The sequence below is a fragment of the Lagenorhynchus albirostris genome, chromosome 21 (genome assembly GCF_949774975.1).
Source record: "Lagenorhynchus albirostris chromosome 21, mLagAlb1.1, whole genome shotgun sequence".
NCBI classification, from domain to species: Eukaryota; Metazoa; Chordata; class Mammalia; order Artiodactyla; family Delphinidae; genus Lagenorhynchus; species Lagenorhynchus albirostris.
Genome location: NC_083115.1, coordinates 19,505,480 through 19,519,558, shown reverse-complemented (window position 1 = coordinate 19,519,558; position 14,079 = coordinate 19,505,480). Strand labels below are relative to the sequence as shown.

At 38.1% G+C, this 14,079-nt stretch overlaps 1 long non-coding RNA gene across 1 annotated transcript in view; it reads right to left on the bottom strand.

Moving 5' to 3' along the window:
* Positions 1 to 784: 784 nt before the first annotated feature.
* The window catches only part of LOC132512721 (uncharacterized), a 122,793-nt gene continuing 109,498 nt past the window's right edge, over positions 785 to 14,079 (bottom strand). The window contains exons 3-4 of the long non-coding RNA XR_009538300.1: positions 1,129 to 1,350; positions 785 to 1,009 (exon numbers count right to left, since the gene is read on the bottom strand). This is a non-coding gene — a long non-coding RNA (uncharacterized LOC132512721). The remainder of the gene's footprint in view (positions 1,010 to 1,128; positions 1,351 to 14,079) is intronic.

The window sequence follows — 14,079 nt, the reverse complement described above, 5'->3', positions numbered from 1 at the left end:
AGACCAAACCCACATCAGCCGCCACATTCAGGTCCTGTCCACTGCTTTGGTCTTATCACTCTTTTTATTTTCTGCATCAGCCGTGAGGAAATTCTGTTGGTTGCTCACACTGTCCCTTGTCTCAGGGATTCTGAATACACTGTAATTCTCTCCTCTGACAGTCCCCTTCATGAAGCTAGCAGCTACTTATTCCTTAAGTTTCACCTTAAACATCGCCTTTTTTGGGGGGAGGTGTCCCCTCCCAGGGCAGACAAGTCAGGTCCTCGTGTGTATGTTCTCATGGCAGTCCTTATTTCTTTGTAACACAAATTATATTTATTTAGTATATGGCTTGCCTACCTTGAAGCCTCTGAGTTGCATGAGGGCAGATTTTCTATACATGTTTGTTGCATTAATAGATGCATTTTAGATCTGTTCTATTTATAATCATTGGTCTAGACACAGTCTCAGAACCAGTTGGTGATACTAAGTACAATTTAGTTACTTTCTCTATTTTTCTTTTATTTAAAATACATATACACACATGTAGACATATACATGTGTATGTATACACACACATGCACATGCACACATTAATTTATGTAGTATATATAAGCACACACGTCTTGTTTTCAGTTTTCCAGAAGTAAAATTTCAGAGCTGCAGGTCCCTCATCTCCCAACTTGCCCCAAGACTCCACTCTGATCTCATTCACCAGAGCTCCCCCAGCACCTGGGGACTGAGAGGCACACACTGGAAGCTCCCTGCTCTCCTCTCTCATGCCAAAGGACCAGGAGCCACTGCATCACAAGGTAGATGGCTTTATTCTTGGTGGAGGGAGGACAGACAATAGGACAGATATCAGGAGGGAGTCTGGACGTTCAGATAGAGGCTTGCTGTTGAAGTGGAGCTCTGAAAAATTGGAGCTGTCCGTACGCCACCCTCTGAAGATTGTGCTGTGCATCCTCAGTTAATAGTTAGCAGGTAAAAGGAGGAGACTTTGGGCGCTGGGACCTGTAGTCTGTGAAGGCTGAGGTGGAAAAGCAAACTGTTAACATCAGGACCTGAGCTCCCTGCACCCCTATTTCCTACTCCCACTTAGTAGGCAAAAGTAGGTACAAAAGAAGAGCAAACAATAGAAGGAGTCACCTGACGTTATTGTCTACAGCTGACCTCATTTATCTTGAATACTTGAACAGCAGAAGGAAGAGTCTTGGGGAAGAAGGTAAAGCCTTAGCATGTTCAGGAGGCTGCATTAGACCTCAGTGAGGCTCGCCACGAGGGGCATCCAGTGAGTGACGGTGATTCCTTCATGCAGCCAATGTTTATCTCGCTCCCATCATATGGAAGGCACCATGATAGACACTGAAACTAACAAAGAAGATGGATATGGAAATCTCTCTGTCTGCAATGAGTATCCAATGAAGCTGAGGAGAGAGCAATGTAAGGCAGGAAGTGTAAGAGAGAAGATTAAAATGCGAGCTATGATACTGACAGAGCCACGCTCCAGGGAGATCAGAGGAGGGGGGTTAATTCTGACCAAGGGAAATGGTGGAAACTTCAGTGAGAACATGAAGTGGATCTTGCAAGGTGATGTGGAAGAAGAGGAGTAAAGATAGAGCAAGGAAGAGCACAAGCAAAGGAAAGCTGTAAACTGTCTTCACATTTTCAAGAAATAAGTTCAGGGAACAAAAATTCCTTGTCTCTGGAGCACAAATGTCTAGACAGAAGGATTTGGAAAGGAACTTAGAGAGGTAGATTTGGGCCAGATCACACAAACCTATAAGACCTTGGAAATAAGACTAGAACTTCCAACGTTATATACCACAGGCGGTGCAAAGCAACTATAGGTTTTGTGTGTATGTGAGTGTTGAAGATTTGGCTAAGCCACTCCATGGTATTACTGCCTCAGGGTACAATTTTTTTTTTTCCTTTTTTTGGCCAGGCAGCATGAAGTGGCCTTACACTGATACTAGCCCCTCAAGCACATGCCTTAGACAGCAGCCCTCCGATTCGCAAGCACATGTAAGTTGCTGCTATGACTTCCCCAACTGCTCTTGGGAAATAGTCTCCCCACCTCCCAGAGCCTGGTTAATCACCTCTCCCCCTTTCTGGTTTGAATTGACCCATCTGGCTTTAGCCCAGAAACCCTAAAACACCCCACCCACAGACCCTAATAAAGGCATATGCTGAGGTTCTGCCTCTCTCTTTGTCTTCACTCTGCCTTGACCTCCCCGTGTGGCCCCTCAAGACATGGCAGGTACCTCCTCCATGACCCGTGAGTAATACATCTATTTCAGTTTCCCTTGTGTTCTGTTTTTGAGCAGTGACTTACTATCTGGTACCCTGTGTTCCACTTAAGAATTATTAATATGACAAATTCCTAACCGTGTGTGTCTGTATTTAGGAAGACAGACCATTCATTCCCTCCCCCCACTGCCAGATTATCTAATTCTTCCATTTCACCACCGTTTTTTGTTTTTTTGCGGTACGCGGGCCTCTCACTGTTGTGGCCTCTTCCGTTGCGGAGCACAGGCTCCGGATGCACAGGCTCAGTGGCCATAGCTCACGGGCCCAGCTGCTCCGTGTCATGTGGGATCTTCCCGGACCAGGGCACAAAGCCCGTGTCCCCTGCATCAGCAGGCAGACTCCCAACCGCTGCACCACCAGGGAAGCCCCCACCGTTTTTTTAATGAGTATTGTGGATCCGACACTTTTTTAAGAAGATAGGTATGGTCTCTTCTTATATTCTGTGGAAGGAGACAATAAATCCATAAAATAAGCACAATAATTATAGTGATTACATGAGAGTGACAGGGGCGGGGTTACAGACAACTTTAGACAAATGGTTAAGAAAGGCCTTTGGGGAAGGTGATTATTAGAAGGGCTTAGTTTGTGAATCCATGGCTCCATGAGGAGATGTCCAGTAAAGTAATTCTGGCCATTATTATCTTATTTCCCTTTTATCCCACCTCATGGAGTAAGAGTGACTTAAATTATTGATTAGATAGAGAAAAGAACATCTTATCTTCACCACTTCCTTTTTTTTGGCCCAGCCTGCCTGATATCCAGGAAATCTTCTCTCTTCTCCTGCCTCCTCTTATGTAGTAAAGGGTAGGATGCCTGATCCTATTTTCAAGGCAAGCTTGTATTTTCAAAAATAAAGCTGAAACTTTTATTGCCATCTCTCAGATCTGCACCCTGGGAAGGGCTGTCTACTCTGAGAGGCCAGGTCTTCTGTATTTTGTGAAGTTAAAACTTGAGAATTTCATGTAAAACTCCTGATTTTTAACTGTTGGCAATTAATTTGAAAATGTACACGTACTGCACCTCCCTGAAAAGCAGAAACAAGACAGACTAATAAAGGCAAACGGTTGAGGGTCAGGTAGGGCTAACACTAAGGAGTGTGAAGGATCGATCAGAGACATGAGCCTAAGCAAGGAGGCTTGTTAAGTAGTTACTGTAACAGGCCGAGCAGGGCCTGGTGAGGACAATGGCAATGTGAATACCAAGGAGGGAGTCAGTATTAGATAAATCACAGCCACTGACCTGACTCCTCCTGAGAGGAGAAGTGATGCTTGAGTTTGGTGAATGGGAGAATGATGGTAACATCAACTGCATCACTGAACCCCAAGAAAGAGCAGATCAAAGAGGAGGGAGATACTTGCACTGACACATTTCCCTCACACGCTCAGCAGTGTGTTCAACTTCATGCTCTGGGGCTGATGGAGCCCCCCTACATCATGGGCACTGGTGCCCCCTCTGTCAGTACAAAGGAGCACAGTGACATGAGACCTGCATACTCTGATATATTATGTCAATCTCAACCAGAGAAAAATGTTATTAAATAACAGGAAGGAAGAATATTTGCCTAACAGGTAAGGTACAAAACTGATCTTAGAGTGACTTAATACTGGTTAAAAATAAAGAGGCTACAATTCTTTTTGTTACTGAAGAGCATTTTAAATGAGTCAATATTAAAATGTGTAGCTCTCCCCAAAGCAAACAAAAGAACCACTAGTCTCTCTCATAATTAAATGATTATATAGTTTTATGAGAGAAGATTAAGTTCTGCCTTTAAGTAGAGATGCTGGGTAGTATGAGTATAAACCAAATATGGAGGATTGGAAATAAAAAAAAAATCAGTATTCCCAATTCTATAAAACTTGTGTCACCTGATTGAAGATAATAAAATATTTTGTGTATTTTTTAAAAGAAGATCATTACTAGACATAACAACTATTTTAAAATTACTCAAATTTGTACTCTTGGTTTCCTATTTTCAGTTCTCTCCAGAAAGTACAATTATTCTTAGCAGTGAAAAACATAAGTCTCACAGGATACATGCAAGTCTTCACTTTGATTTACAGGCTTCAGTGTTAATTAAACTAATGCCAACTATGCTAACAGTCTGGAAATCCTTTGACAAATACCCGTGTAAATGACAGATCTGGCACATGTACAAATAGATGGAGACTTGCCTGATTTTCAAAAGGTATTTTACAGACTTGGCCATATAATTCTTAATCTATAACTGCTCATTTTATCCTGCAAAATGTTGTCAGTAAAATCCTGGAGAGTAACTGCTCCAGAGTACAAACTGAGAAAATGTGTGTTTGTTCCTGTGTGTGTCACTCACTAAAGATGTGATTAGGTCTATTCTAACAATCTATATTTTTATTTTAATTTTATTATATGGATGTATTTTTAAACTAATAGATTTAAATAAGAGCATAAAATAATAAAGTTAATGTATTTATTAATGAACCCTTGAAACCAAGAGTTGGTTCTTAGAAAGATCAACAAAATTGACAAAATTCTGTCAATTTTCTTAGTTAGATTGACTAAAAAATAAAAAAGAGAAAGCTCAAATAACTAAAATCAGAAATGAAAGAGAAGAATTACTAATAATTTGACAGAAATAAAAAGGATTATTAGAGAGTACTGTGAACAATTGTATGTCAACAAATTGGATAACCTAAATGAAATGGACAAAATGGAAATATAAAAATTCATCCTAAAATTCATATGGAAATTCAAAATACCCCAAATAACCAAAACAATCTTGAAAAACAAAAACAAAGCTGGAAGTCTCACATTTCAAAACTAACTGCAAAGCTACTGTAATCGAAACAGTATGGTACTGGCACAATGGCAGACATAGACCAATGGAATAGAATAAAGAGTCCAGAAGTAAATCCTCACATATACAGTCAAATGGTTTTCAACAAGGGTGCCAAGACTTTTCAATGGGGAAAGGACAGTCTTTTCAACAAATGGTTTTGGGAAAACTGAATAATCACGTGCAAAAAAATTAAGTTGGACCCTTACTTTACAAAGTATACAAAAAGTAATTCAAAACAGATCAAAGACCTAAGCATAAGAGTTAAAACTATAAAACTCTTAGATGCCGCAATGTGTTGTGGCATTGGATTTGGCAGTAATTTCTTGGATATGACTCTAAAAGCACAAGATAGCAAGGAAAAATACATAAATGATTACAACAAAATTTAAAACTTCTGTGCATCAAAAGTCACAATCAACAGAGTGAAAAGGCAACCCACAAAATGGGAGAAAATACTTGCAAGTCATATATCTAATAAAGGGTTAATATCCAGAATAAAGAACTCCTACAACTCAATAACAAAAAATCAAACAACATGATTAAAAAATAGGCAAAGGACTTGAATAGACATTTTTCCAAAGAAGATATACAAATGTCCAATAAACAAAAGTTTACCACTACTATTCACTAGGGAAATGTAATAAAAACTATGAGACGTGACATCATATCCATTAGGGTGGCCACTATAAAAAAAAAGATAAAATCAAGTGTTAACAAGGTTGTAGCGAAACTGGAACCCTCATGTACTGTTGGTGGGTATGTAAAGTTTAGCTGCAGTAGAAAACAGTATGGTGTTTTTTTCAAAATACTAAAAATAGAATTACCATATGATCCAGCAATTTCACTTCTGAGTATATACCCAAAAGAACTGAAAGCAGGGATTCAAAGAGATGCTTGTTCGCAGCAGCATTATTCACAGTTACCAAACGGGGAAAGAAACCCAAGTATCCATGGACTGATGAATAAATGAACAAAATGTGATATATACATAGAATGTAATATCATTCATCCTTAAAGAGGAAGGAAATTCTGACACATGCTACAACAGAGATGAACCTTAAGGACATTATACTAAGTGAAATAAAACAATCACAAAGGAACAAATATTGTATGATTCCCTTTATATGATGTACTTAGAGTAGTCAAATTTATAGAAACAGAAAGTAGAATGGTTTCCAGGGGCTGGTGGGAGGGGGAATGGGGAGAGTCACGAGTACAGTTTCTGTTCGGGATAATGAAAAAGTTCTAGAAATGGGATGTTGATAAGGATTGCACAACAGTGTGAATGTACCTAATATAGCTATAGGCTTACAAATGGTAAGATGTTAACTTTCATAATTTTTATGTTATGTTTATTTTACCATAATTAATTTTTTTTAAAGTTATGAACTTTAAGAAACTTAGCAACACAAATTAATGAGACAGCATGGTGTTATGGAAAGAACAAAGCCTTTTAAGCTAGAAAGACCTAATGACAAATGATTCTGCTACCTTCTAGTGTTGTTACTTCAGGGATATTGCCTTGTCACTTCGACGCTTGGATTTCTCATGTTATTCTATGACTACCTTGTAAGAGTATGATAGGGAGTAATTGGGATTATGTACTTATAGTCACTGATACAGCACCTGGCTCTTGATAGATGTACAGTAATGAGTATCCTTTTGTATTTGCCCCAGGTAACAGCATGGTGTAATTGACTACAAATAAGTCTCTATGATTTAAATGCCAAGTATCAACGTAACTTATGTGAGCTAATACATTTTTTTACAGCATATTATGGTTTACACAGGGCTTTTATATGTTATTTTTATAACTCTCGAGGTAGGCATCATCTGTCTTATTTTACCAATGGATGGTTTGGAAGTGAAAGAGGTTATACGATTTACTTTAGATCACACATTGCCATGATTCAACAAGATATCTTCCTACTGCGATTTCAATTTCATTTACATTTTACAGCTAGGAAAGGTAAAAAAAATTCAAGCCTTGTGTGAAACCATACCTTGAGAAGAAAATTAATTTTTGAAAAGTAGGCTTGTCTGGCTGATTAGGGAACTTAAAAGTCAGGGATTATATCTTACCTTTTAGTCTTTTTTTTTTTAACATCTTTATTGGAGTATAATTGCTTTACAATGGTGTGTTAGCTTCTGCTCCACAACAAAGTGAATCAGTCACACATATACATATGTTCCCATATCTCCTCCCTCTTGCGTCTCCCTCCCACCCTCCCTATCCCACCCCTCTAGGTGGTCACAAAGCACCAAGCTGATCTCCCCGTGCTGTGTGGCTGCTTCCCACTAGCTATCTATTTTACGTTTGGTAGTGTATATATGTCCATGACACTCTCTTGCTTTGTCACAGCTTACCCTTCAACTCTGAGCCCATAGTTTAAATCCTTGGATACATTAGGCACTCAATAAACATTTGTTCAATTGAAATGGTAAAAACTATCCATCTGAAATACTGTGTTTGAGGCTTGTTTCTTTATGCATACTGTTCATATCATTTATGTAGCAATTTAAATTTTTTATTTTCTATCCTGTGTTTTCATAAAAATTCATGAAAGTGCTAAAATTTAACGTTGATAAATTGTATCTAGAATTGAACAAACATACTTGCCTGGTATAATTACCATAAGTGGAGAAGCTTTGACAATGTGGTATAATGAAAAGAAATTTTGGATAGTAATCAGAAGAACTGGTTTTTCATTCTGTGTTCCAGGATTAGCTCTGTTCCTATCCAGCTATCCTTGAGCAGAACATTTAAATGCTTCCTGCCTGAGTTTCTACATTTGCCCAGTAGAAATGATAATATTTATTCTGCCTATGTTGTAAGCATGATTTTTCCAAATCATGAGATGCAGTATAACGTAGTGGTTCAAGTCACTTACTACTTACTAGCTTTGTGATCATAGGCAAACCTCTTTATATCTCTGTCTATAAACAGAGATAATAGTGTCTGCCTTCTAGTTTACTATGAGGAGTGAATGAGTTACTATTTATACAGCATGTAAAACAGTACTTGACATATGGCAAGTACCCTGTAAGTGTTCTCTAAATAAAATTTTATGTGCATGTGTGTGTGTTTGTGTGTGTGCACTTTAAAAATATAAACATATATTTGTAACATCAAGGTCAACTAGTATTTTTCTCCAAAAATGCTGCTCTGGTTCAGTATATGCATTCCAAGTACTTGAGTCAGTTTCCTCATTTGAAAAATTGGATTAAATTATCTTTTATTTAATTTGTGTTTCTGACCATTAAATACTCTCCTGTCTCCCCTGCCCAATAAGATAGAGATAAATATAGAAATCTAGTATGAAGCTAGAAAAGATATACTCTTTTTTCCCCATAAAAAATGAAAAATTTTAAGTAGGAAAGAAAGAAGACAATAAGCAGACTATGGAAGCCAGCTGATTTATAGAGTGTTGGTTGTTCAGTCCAAGATTTAAAGGTGCATGGAATTCTCACATTGGAGTCTGCAGAGAGTTGAAGAAAGAGGAAAGAATCCATAAAAACCACAGCCAATAAAAGACCTTCCCATTCCTTTAACCATACCCAACCTGACTCCAGACACAGGCTGCCTTGAACTGGGGAAGTACTATAGCACAGAAGAGGAAGGAGGGGTCTATCTTGAGCGGAACACAGCTGCATAGCTAACAACGGACTTCCACCATTAGCAGATACTGTGACCAGTACATGGAGGTAGCATTGGGTAGGATTCCTGAGTGGCTTGGGTCTAAAGATTGGCCTCAAATAAAGAAGGCTTGGGATTTATTTATTTATTTAATACTGAGGTATGATTTACTTATAGTAAAATGTTCACTTTAATGAGTTCAGACCAATTCATATTAATTTTGATGAATCTCAAATTGTTTTGTGGTACGTATTACTTTTTTTTTAAGATCGAGCTAAGCTGGAAGGAAAATCTTGCACACCATAAAATTAGTCCAAATTTTCAAGTATATTCTAACATTCTGATGAATATTCATAGAAAACATTTGACTTTCAGTATTTTAATCAGCTATTTGATAATTTCAAGTAGGAAAACCCAAATAAAGGTTTTCACTCACTCCGCAGAAGTTTACAAAGTCAAAACCAAATGAAGATTGTGATAAGTTATATTAGTTGGACAACAGAAGCCCACTGTGATGGAATAATGGGCTAGGTGGTGAAGCAGCTAAAGGAGGGAAGAGAAATGGTCTCCGTTCTAAATAGATATTTGACTTAGTTTCTAACATTGCCATTAAAAATTTACTTATTTAATCATTGTAGTCTTTGGTCTCCTTGTGATTAGATGATACTGGAGAGAGGAAGGCATAACTAGTCAAGCATGAAACTGTGGTACGAGACATACATAGTATGTGCTAGTTAATTGCTTATACTCACATCATGTATTATTATGACATAGCTTCTGCTTCTGAACTTGTTACATACTGAGCTGCTCAGTAATCAAAGAAGAAAACAGGTGCTGGTTCAAAACGCTGACCCAAGCAAAGCTAACTTTTCTGTTTTTCCATCTGAAGCCATTATTTATAATTCTGTCCTATTTCAATGTAAAGAAGTCCGTAGACACCTGAAACATGAGTAAAGTTCAAATAGGGTCAAATTCCAGAGGGCAAAGCATTATTTTTCCTTCTAACCCTGTTACATGTGGTCACACATGCTTACGCCAACCCACACAGTAGAGAATAAGGGCTGCAATTTTCATTATGATCACTAATTCCTCAGAAGTTCATTTAGAGGGCTGTTGGCCTTTTAGAGTCATGAATTAAGCAGAATAAGAGAAGGTAGCATGTCAAAAGACCATAAGCAGCCCCCAGGCTATATTTTCAGTACCAGTTCTGCATAATGTTTCCAGTTGGTATGCAATCATGCATGAACTCAAAAGAACAAAAAGCTATAACTTTTGTTTTTTACTATAATCAAAATTGTACCTACAGTTTCAAAGTACTTACACCTTTGAAAATGGCATTTGAAGGACCAAACATTTTCAGTATTTAGAAATAAAGCTTGTGAATGTAAGTGTAAGACTTTACTGCTGATCTATATTCATACCCACGATGGATTATGTAAATACTGTAAAACTGTCCAAACATCTAAACTTCAGATGTGATTCCTAATTCCTCATACCATATGCACTCAACTGTTCTGATTTCTTTTAAGAAAGGAACCATGACAATCATTAGAAAAAACTATATATTTCTGAATAAACACAAGATTCCTTAACATTGGTACTTTCCTACAGCTTCAGAAAACACCTGCAGTAGAAGGCTATATGGTTAATCCGAGGCTGTGGGGGTGGGAAAGGGGAGACCTTGGCGCTTCGAAGGTTGTCTGAATAATCTTAACGAAATAGAGATTGACATCACCTGCCGAGGCTACAGAATGCTGACACAGGGTAAGAGACTGTAGGAAGAAGAGCTTTGGTATAATATCTGAGTGTAATAAGAGAAGGTAAGTAATCAAATAAATATCCTGTTCTAAACAATGTCAAGAATGCTGCTCTGACTGAAAGCAACACATTTGTGGCAGCAGTGTTAGCCATAGCATGTCTCTTTGTTTCTCTTGTGTTCAGCATCCTGAGAATTAAAAAGGGAGTAGAAAAGTGCTAACATTTATGGAGCAGCTGCCATATGTCAGACACTGTAGAAGGTATACACAAACTCATTATGATTAATCTCTGCAACATCTCTTGTGATCAGTAAATTATAGTCACCATTATATGAGGGAATCAACTGGGGATAATGGCAGTACTTGACTAAATCATAGGGGAGGTATAATCCTGGTCTAAATAATCCCCCAAATTCTCCATTTTAAACCACTTTGGCTGCAGTATTGGGAATTTTCCAGAGAGATGCAGAGAAAGACCAAGGACGTGGCAGATTCTAGTGTGTGTTTGGATGAAATAATACATAGGCTATCAGTGCTGGCAGAGTAGAGAAACTAGTGAATCCAATAGCAGATTTACAGCTTGATATAAAATGGAGGGAGGCAAGAGGTTGGAGGACTAAGTGAATTCATGGAGAACAAATGGAAATACGGAAGTTGAAGGAGGGCGTAATAGTCAAGAGGCAAAGCCACGTAAGTGATAAAATGATCCAAAGTCTGACATCGGATTTGGGTTGCTGAAGAAAAACAGATGTAAATTATTTAAAATAAATAGAAGTGGTAAAGTACTTACCCCATGTGACTCATTAGGGACATAGCCTGAAAAAGATTTGGGTCGTTTACATAGTTCAGTGCTGTATGCCATAAAAATGGTCAGCGTCTCAGAATCCGTTATGTTCATTAAAATAGAATTGTGCACATACCTTGGTATCTGACTATTATCTTGTGGAATAATAACAATAAGTTACATTCTCACCACTAATTCAGGATGACTTGATTTTGTTTCCAAGTTCGTAAAAAGATGATTTTTGATTTTTGTTGGTTCAATATTTTGAAAAATGTAATGATGTAAAGTTTAATGTAGCAAAGCTATAGTTCCAGTACAAAGGTTATATTTTACTCACAGATAACTTCAGTTTGCAGAGTCAAGGATTATGTGAATGAGATAAATTTTATATGAGTAACTATTTTTTTCATTTTCAATAAATTTATACAACTTATTTTTCTTCTATAAAATATCAATCACATTGAAAAGATTTTGGAAATATGCTTTAGGAGACAATATTCACAAAAATAGATCTTGAGGCATCTCACTTGCCTTATAATTCAAGGTTATATTTCATTTTCTTAGTGCTCAAGTTAATCTTGTCAATTAAAAAAAATATGACACTAGGAAATAGTTTTACTTTAAACTATATTTCCCTTTAGCTGTTCATGTTAACATTGAAGAGTGACGTTTACTTACATTTTTTAATATATCATACAAAGCCAGTTATACTTAGGTGTAATTATCAGAGAAATTAATTCTTCCTGCCAGTAAGGGATCAAGTATACTTGTTTTTCACATATGAAATATGAAAAATTTATAGAATAGATTACTATTAAATGAGGAAATCTAGTTATCATCAAACTTTCATCTGTTTTGTCCTAAGTTATATACTTTTTCTTCCATTATTTATTGTGAAATTACCTTAAAACAAAACAAGATAAAATAAGACAATCAACCAAAATTAAAAAAAATAATGGCAGAGCCTCTCCTTGGCTCTTTCTTCTTCTCTATTCCATCTCGCCTTCACAGTTCTTTTGCTTTCAGAGGTGGCCAAAATACTATGGCTATTTATGCCAAAGGACATAAGTCTGTGATACTATGGATCCTGCCAAGTTTTAAGTTTTTTCTTGGACAATGTAACTTACATTGAAGGAAATGGACTCTTCTAATTCATGGTTCTTAGAAAAGTATACTTTTTCTTTCATGAAATGCCCTATTATCTTTCAGTTCAGCAAACTTAAATCAACTATCCTTCTATAGTGATCTCAGTCTTAGAGGGCTAGCTTACTATGTAATGCATAGTTTGGTTCTTAGATAATAAATAATAAAACTCTTCATACAGTTGCATTCGATAATCAGTGTATAGCTAGAAGCGTTGAATGTTTCCCATTAAATTAATCTTTCAGTTTGGTCTGTTCAAGAATGTTCTGCTGGCCTTGCACTTTGTATATTAACGTTCCAGGGCTCATGCTCACTATAAACATGCTTGGGACCTTGTTCCTTTTGCATACCGTGAATGTGTATGCACATTTTTGGAGACAGGAGATGATGGTGATGTTTGATTGCATTTAAGAAAAATCAATCAGGTCAGACTGGGAGGTCATAATGACCAACATGGTTGATACACTTAGTGTTTACTAAATATTTGCTGAGACTTTGTTATCATTGTTTCAAGTATTAAGACAGCTTTCTGGACCACATCCCAGTGACAGTGGGTTCCTGCACATTCACAATTCTGGGAGGAGGCTCTTCATATCACTGTTCCAGAAATCCATAAATCCATCCTGCCACAGAGAGAATGTTGTTGTAAAACCATCTGCAGCACATTGCTGCTCTTTTAGTGCAGCACTAGCACCCAGAGAAGAATAATTCCTGAACTATCTTTGTATGTTATCTAACATTTCAATTCTGTACACATTCAAAGGAATGACTTTTAAAAAGACAACTTCATTTCTTATTAAGATTTAAAATTTTTGTAAAACAGTCAAATCCAGTCAGTGTGCTGATCAAATAAATCAATTTTTCCTTTATGGTGAGGGACCCTGAATTTCCAAGTCATATTTTAATTGTGGCCTTAAATTTGAGAATAGTCATTTTAAAGTTGGCCTAGACACCTTCAACGTGGCAGAGGAGTAAGATGTGGAAATCACCTTCCTTCCCACACATATATCAGAAATACATCTATCTACATGTGGAACAATTCCTACAGAACACCTACTGAACGCTGGCAGAAGACCTCAGATGTCCCCAAAGGCAAGAAACTCCCCACGTACCTGGGTAGGGCAAAAGAAAAAAGAAAAAACAGAGACAAAAGAATAGGGACAGGATCTGCACCTCTGGGAGGGAGCTGTGAAGGAGGAAAGGTTTCCACACACTAGAAGCCCCTTCGCGGGTGGAGACTGCAGGTGACGGAGGGGGGAGTTTCGGAGCCATGGAGGAGAGCACAGCAACAGGGGTGCGGAGGGCAAAGCGGAGAGATTCCCGCACAGAGGGTGGGTGCTGACCAGCACTCACTAGCCCAAGAGTCCTTTATGCTCACCCGCCGGGGTGGGCAGGGGCTGGGAGCTGAGGCTTGGGCTTTGGTTGGATGCCAGGGAGAGGACTGGGGTTGGCGGCGTGAACACAGCCTGAAGGGGGCTAGTGCACCACAGCTAGCCGGGAAGGAGTCTGGGAAAAAGTCTGGAACTACCTAAGAGGCAAGAGACCATTGTTTCGGGGTTTGCGAGGAGAGGGGATTAAGAGTGCTGCTTAAAGGAGCTCCAGAGATGGGCATGAGCCGCGGCTATCAGCACGGACCCCAGAGGCAGGCATGAGA